Raw genomic sequence first — 7,204 nt, forward strand, 5'->3', positions numbered from 1 at the left:
TGTCTAATTGATGACAGCAGGGAAACCACATCTTCACTGCTTTGTGGTTCTTTTCAGAGTTATTTATCGCCTTTCTCATGAGGTGACAAAACTGTTTCTTTGTAAAAAAAAAAAAAAAAGGTTCATCAAATGAAGGATAAACTTCAAAGTTAAATAGTGAGTGAATTTGGGGTGTGAGGATATACTCAGAAAATAGGGTCTCTCAAAATGTTATATGGGAGAAAGCCAGGAGCCTGCTGAAGCATTTCTATTCAGTTAAATCCTTACTTAAGGTCACCTGTGACTTTAGGGAAACCAAGTATAATGAAACCAATTTTACCATAGGCTAATTGTTATAAACAAGAGTTAAGTTCATACAACAAAATGATATTTTTGATGACCTGCTGTATTCAGAAAGTTTCAATATAAACCCCAAAGACATTAAGGGTCTACTTTTGCAATCCCCAAAACATAACCACTGCTGGAGGAGGAATACCAGGGCTTGTTTAGCGACAGAAAGTAAATCAGCAACAACTACAGCGCACACTGTTTTAGAAACCAAACACAACCTCATAAAGAGACCCCTTTGTCCTTGTCTTCAAAAAAGTTACACATGTATTTTTTAAAGGCAAATGAAGGAATATTGTAGAAAATAACATAAGAATATAAAACACAAGCCACATTTTCAGATTCCTTATGAACTACTGAAAGAGAATAAAAGTTCTTTCTTTAAGGAATCAGACCCTTTGGGAAAAAATGGAACAAAGAATAAAGCCAAGGAAACTTTGTAAAATGACAAATGGTGAACAAAGTATAAAGCAAAGGAAACTTTGTAAAATGACAAATGGTATCACCTCCATAATCTAGCACTCATTAATTAATTCTGAAAATATTTATTAAGCATTGTGTCGGGTGTAAAAGGATTGGTGATGAGCAATTAATATTCTTCTCTCTTATCCAATGGACTGAAAGAGATATTTGATGCAAGGACCCATGACTTCATCAAGCATGCAACCCAGGTGCCCATTACAGTGCCTAACACAATGCAAACAGTGGGTACTCAGGATATGTTTTTGTCTGAATAACTGAAGAAAAAGAACCTGCAGTGCCTAGTTCTACTCGTCTTTATGGGTCAACAACAACACAAAAATAATAAAACTGAGTCCCCTGAAAAGTGAATATTAAAGGTCTAATTGGATTCTTGAATCTGTGCGGGTAAAAAGTGCATAATGATCAAACGCAGAAAAATGATTTAAAAGAAAAACAAAAACACAAAAAACCTCCCACAAGGTGTTAGCCTCCAAGATAAGTACAAAAGGAAAAGGTAGAAAGAGTTCAGTGTGAGCTGCCATTGTTAGGGAAAAGCTTCACGAAGAAGGAGGGACTTGACAGAAGACATAAATCAACTGGAAAGCGGCCAAGCCAGGCGTTATTATTCATCATTCAGTGCTCTTGCCTCAAGGCACAATTGGCACAGACTGTGGTATTCCCTCTCCGCCACACCAAACCGGCCTGTGCCATCCTCCACACACGCACGCACACACACGCACGCACACACACACGCACACCCTCCTATCACACCCTCTCCGGGCACAGCAGACCTTAAGCCGATCTTGAGTCACACACTTCAACTTTTCCCATGATTGTCCTCTGTCACACTCGGAAATAAACCTGAGGCGGCAGAGACCTGGAGGAGTGGGGAAGTCAACAGAACCTAGTTCCTCAATTAAAGTTTGCATACCAACAAACAGAGATCGGCAGGGCACCTCCTGGGGTCCCCCCCTCCGCAGGCCCCCCACCACTCCTCCCCTCACCTCTAGGTGCCCCGATTTCCCTGGCACGCCCGGCTCGGAGCCCGCTCCACGGGAATCGCCGGCCCCAAACTTGGGACTCGGAAGGCCAGCCGCCGCTGCCCGACACCCCGGCGCCGAGCCCGGGTCCGAGCGACGCCTCCTAGGGCCGCGGCGACTCGCGCAGCTCCGCACCCCCCGGCCGCGCCAACTCGGCGCAGCGCGGCTGAGGCGCCGCCAAGCTCGGCCAATTCGGTCCGGGAGTCCCGAGCATCTTGCCCCCACCCCCCACCCCAAAACCCTCGGTCTAGCCTCCTCCCCGGCCCGGGATCCCCTCCATCCCAGAAGCCACTCACGGGGCCTTCCAGTCCACTCTTCAACCCCTCAACCGACCTTCCCCAGAGGATCGCTCCGCGGGTCTCGCAGGATCGCAGAACCGCCCCGCGAAGCGCCGGGGGAAAGTGGCCGCCGCTTCTCGGGAAGGGCGACGAGGACTCCCGCGCCTTCAAAGTTAATCCGAACAAGCCTGCTAACTTCTGGGCTGCAGGCGGAACGTGGGGCGGCCGGAAGGCTCCCCGGGCCACCGTGCTCCCGCTCGGGCTGCGGAGCGCCCCCGCGGGGGAGGCCGCCCAGACGCGCCCGCGCTGACCAAGGCGGGCAGGGGCGACGCCGGCGACCCTGACCAAACCCTTCCGCGTCTCACTCCGGTGTATACACCTGCCAGAGGCCCTAAGTGACTACGAAGTGTAAACCAATTCCATCTCGATGCGGACGGGATCCGAGTGAACTGGGCACACACACAAAAAAGCACAATCTAAGTAGCCATCGCCCTCGATCCTTGAGAGTCGCTGCGGGGCCGGCGCCCCCTTCCTCGCCCGCCAGCCCCGCCAGGGTCCCTCCCCGGCTCCTCGGAGCTCAGCCGGAGTCCTTTACCTCAACCGGCACCCTGAGAGCGCCGACCGCAGGAGCCGAGTTGCGGCGCCGCCGATTCGCGGACAACGTCCGCACGGGGGTCGGCGCGGAGGGCAGGCTCAGGTTTCTAAGGGTCGCAGGCTGGGGACGCGGTGACCGGCGCCCGAGCCATTCCGCCGCCGCGAGCGCAGAAAGCGGCGACGGCGCTCCCGACCCAGCTCGCTCGCCTGTCACCTCGAGCTCTGCTTTAAAGTGGCTTCCGGTCGCCTGCTCTCCACAGCCCGGCCGAGGGGGCGGGGCCCGGGCGGGGGTGGGGCTTCGGGGCCGGGCGCTCACTGGGTGCCGGGAAGGAGCCCCGCCCCGTCCGCGTGCGCGCTCGCGAGCAGGCGCGCCGGGGGTTGCCGCGGCCGCGCGCTCCCTCGAGGGGGCGTGTCCTTTCCGGGCGGCGCGGGCCGGGAGGGTCCCTGTCAACTTGCTTCATTGAGCGGCTGGCGGTGAGGAAGCGTTGCGCTCCCTGTGGGGCGGGCTCCACCTGCCTGCGGTTAGATGGAGGATCACTTTGTTCCGAGAAATCCCGGGCGTGCGAAGGAGGATGTGAAACGGAACGACCCGTTTCTGTGCGGTCGGCTTTGTTTATTTGCCTCCTCACAAGACTCCTCCTGCCCCTGACGCCACCGAACCCCAAGGGGCGGCAAACGGCTGCTATGGTCGCTGCGGCCAGACGGGGTCGCCAGCTCCGTACTCAACGGCCCGGCCCGGCAGCACCAGGGATCGCCTGCCCCAACCGGGTAGAAGGCATATTCCTCTTTCAGGTGACCTATCTTTGGGGTTTTTTGACGGAAAGGCGCCGATAGATATGTTTTAAAGCCCACAGACACCGTAGTAATTAATTGACCCAATACTTGTCGAGCGCCTATTGCCCGGCGTGTGCTAGGCTTCGGCGGCAGCTCTGATCAGCCCAGACACCCACCAGGCAGCGTGCAGGGCACCACATCCTCTCCTCTGAAACACGTACCCCTCGGGACTCTGCCGGATTGTCCGGATTGTCAAATGCCTTTCTGGTAAATCCACAAATTGAAAAGCTTGTCAGTGGTGGAGGAAGAAACACGTGAAAATCATATAATCTCTGTCTATAGGAAGGAAAGGCCCTGATCAAAATAAAAGAAAGTTAATTATGGCTTTATCCCCAACAGCTGGCAGAGAGAGAGCGAGCGAGAGAGAGAGAGCGAGCACAATACAGCTTGCAAAAAGATGCTCTCGGCCTGTGGCCTGAAAAATAAAACTGATTTTTTTCCATAATTTGGAGGCTTTCTGGGTTGGAAAAGCCAACTATTAACCTTGCCAGACATGGAAGCCTATAAAAATAGGAGCTGAGAGGTGGTAGTAATAGATATATGGTTCCAAGCCTTTCTTAAACTCTTCTAAACCAAACTGGGTGACAAGCTCTTCTAAATCTATTCAACAAAGAATATTTATTTATGTATGTATGTATGTATGTATGTATTTAGCAAACAATAGATTAAAGGAAGGATCATCACTGCAGGCTTATTTCAAATTGCATCAAGGCAGGGCCGTTAAACTCAGGTGGAAATGATATGGACAGGATACAGAGGCTAATACAGAAAAGACAAGATTTTTCAGGCTTAGAAACTGATTTGAGGCAAGCTCTTCGTCATGCCTACTCATAGACAGAATTGCCTTCGAAGCACATTTAAATGGATTTTACTGTTTGCTTTTATTGATCTAATCTGTTGTCTTTCTTTTCACGCCTTCCTTTGGATTACCTACTTTTAATTGTATTTTTCCCCAACAGTTAGATTTATTTGCTATACATTCTTTATTCTTTTTGTAGTGTTTCAGTTATTTGTTGCTGTGTCCTAACCACCTCAAAACTTCATGACTTAACTCTTATTTGCTCAAGATTCCAGATTCTTTGGCTCAAGAACGCAGTCAGGCCAGAGTGCATGAGCCACACATCTGCTCCATGATCCCTTGGGCCTCAACTGGGGTGGCTCAGATGGTTGGGGCTGGCTCAGGGAGGCCTGTGTGTCTTGGGCTGTTGGCTAGATTCCCTGGTTTTTCTCTACATGGCTTCTCCATGTGACTAACTTGGACTCCCTCACAGCATGGTAATTCCAGGATCCCGAGAGGGAGCATTCCAAGAGAACAAGCCTCAGGGTGCAGGCCTGTGCTTACTAATGTATCATTGGCCGATGCAAGTCACATAGCCAAGAGCAGATATGGCAAGAGGCCATGAATTAGGAGGTGTGGTTCATTGGGGGGGGGGGGGGGTATTTAGATTAAGGACAGATCAACTTAATCCAATTAGGGATTAATTAAAAGTTTATTCCAGGGTGTAGCTCTTGGGGATTCCAACTTAAAATCTTTCCCCACCTCCCCCGGTTCTGAGCTCAGAATTTTCACCCTCCACTCCCCACCCACTGCCCTTGAGAACTTCACAACCTCTCCACTACTGCTTTCAGGATGTCAGTTGTCTCAGAAGGTAAAATGGCACCAGATTCTGGACTCATTCAGCACTCTTAGATCTAGTCTCTTCCAACTACTAAAGTTTTAATGCTCCAAAATGTACCCTCCACAATGTCCACCTCAGATGGGACTCCTGGAAGACAATAGAATAGGAAGATCCTCTTACAGAACAGAACCAGGAACTGACATATTAACTGACCAAGGGCATGGATTCCTTGCTATACCAGTAATTATCCAGCAGGATTTGGTATTTCTATGGGCCAGAGACCACTGTGTCTCCCATTTTCCCCTTTCCTGAATAGGAGTTTTACCAACATTCTGTTCTTGTCTATCCACCATTGCTTATTAGGAGTGTTGAGGCAGATAAATTTTCTTTAAATATTGGTTGCCAGATCCACACTCTTGATGGGAAGTACCCCACATCATCAGAACTTCTGGATTCTGGGCTTGAGCTCATTGCAGTAACTGGATGAGACTTTGAGAGTGTTTCTCTTAGGGAGGGGATGAGTGTATTCCTTATATGAAACGAAAGGGCAGACACTGCTTGTTGCCCCTATCTATTAGAAATATCCTGACACTTTTAAAAAAATGTTTTTATTGATTATTTTAGAGAGAGAGGAAGGGAAAGGGATAAGAGAAACATCAACGAGAGAACATGGATTGGCTGCCTCCTGCACACCTCCTATTGGGGATCAAGCCAGAACTCAGGCATGTGCCCTGACTGGGAATTGAAATGGTGACCTCTTGGTTCATGAGTCAGTGCTCAAGCACTAAGCCACACCAGCTGGACTATCCTGATACTTTTGTGGGGGATGGGAGGAAGGATGGCAATGAGCTTAGCTAAAAAAACTCATTTCATTAGATCCCATACTGATATGGGTGGCCATGGGATATATTTCTAGACATATGGTGAATATGTCTAGAAAAAAACATTTTTTCTTAATATGTCTACTAACTACCTCAAAACTCCATTTTATACCCTTTTTTTCCCCTTCTAGAATGAGGATGGAGGTGGACCTCATGATGAAAATGAACATGATGTGGAAAATATGAAGATGGAATCTACAAGATAGGGATGCTGAGCAGAAAGATAAGAGTTTGGGTCACTTGACATCTTGAAGCTGCTGCAGCAGTTCTAGACTGGCTACATCTGGACTTACTTTTATGTCTGAAAAACCCCAATTTGGTTTTCTGTTATGTGTAGCTAAAATTTTTCTCAGCTAATACATAAATTATCATGTTGTCTTCCTGCTTGCAGGCTCTACCCGTTGGATAGTAATATGATATAGCATGTGAGAGATATAAAAGCTGTCACAAAGCAATACATCAACTCCTATATATAGCACTTTTTGCCAATTCTACACTTATACCAAATTATATGATTAAGAAACATGTTTATTAAAGAAAAAATAGAAAGTAGAGAGGAGACCAAAGAATCTAAAGTCCCATTTTAACATTTTTCTATAGTTCCATCTTGTTTTATTTAAAGATTTTTTCTATTGTAACATCACTGTATAGTCATATTTAACTTAACACTATATGATAACTTGCTTTTCATGTTAACACAGTCTTTTAAACAAATAGCTGTTGAATATTCCAAATAAATATAAACAAGTTTTACTTAACTGGTTCCTTATCATTGAAATTATCAATTCACTTTAAAAAAAAATGTTTGTATTGATTTTTAGAGAGAGAGGAAGGGAGAGGGATTGAGAGAAAGAAACATTGAGAGAAACATCATCAATCGGCTGTCTCCTGCATGCCCCCCACTGGGGGTTGAGCCCGAAACCCCGGGCATGTGCCCTGATTGGGAATTGAACTGGTGACCTCTTGGTTCCTGGGTCAACACTCAACTGCTGAGCCACACTGGCCGAGCTATCAATTCACTTTTTAAAAAATCATTTTTTCAATGAGTATCTAATACATTTAAGTCACTGGATTAAATATTGTAAGTACTCATACATGAATAAGTGCCTCCTCTCTGAATGCTCTTCAAAACTGCAAAAGGTACAAATATATACATGCAACATACAGTA

General features: G+C 47.6%; 1 protein-coding gene and 1 long non-coding RNA gene across 3 annotated transcripts in view; one reads left to right on the top strand and one right to left on the bottom strand.

Annotated features, from left to right (window-relative positions):
- LOC118677408 (TCDD inducible poly(ADP-ribose) polymerase) overlaps positions 1-2,938 on the bottom strand; it is a 28,360-nt gene extending 25,422 nt beyond the window's left edge. Inside the window, exon 1 of one of the 2 annotated variants that reach the window (XM_036352520.1) lies at positions 2,703-2,938. The gene's annotated coding sequence lies outside the window, so the exon portion shown is untranslated. Of the gene's footprint in view, positions 1-2,162; positions 2,678-2,702 lie in introns of those variants that run through there. The other variant, XM_036352521.1, reaches the window with a different exon arrangement.
- Positions 2,939-3,012: 74 nt separating this feature from the next.
- On the top strand, positions 3,013-6,788 carry LOC118676392. The gene is made up of 2 exons (XR_004974094.1): positions 3,013-3,493; positions 6,167-6,788. It is a non-coding gene; the product is annotated as an uncharacterized LOC118676392 (long non-coding RNA).
- Positions 6,789-7,204: the final 416 nt, after the last annotated feature.

This window comes from Myotis myotis, unplaced genomic scaffold (assembly GCF_014108235.1).
Source record: "Myotis myotis isolate mMyoMyo1 unplaced genomic scaffold, mMyoMyo1.p scaffold_m19_p_2, whole genome shotgun sequence".
Taxonomy (NCBI): Eukaryota; Metazoa; Chordata; class Mammalia; order Chiroptera; family Vespertilionidae; genus Myotis; species Myotis myotis.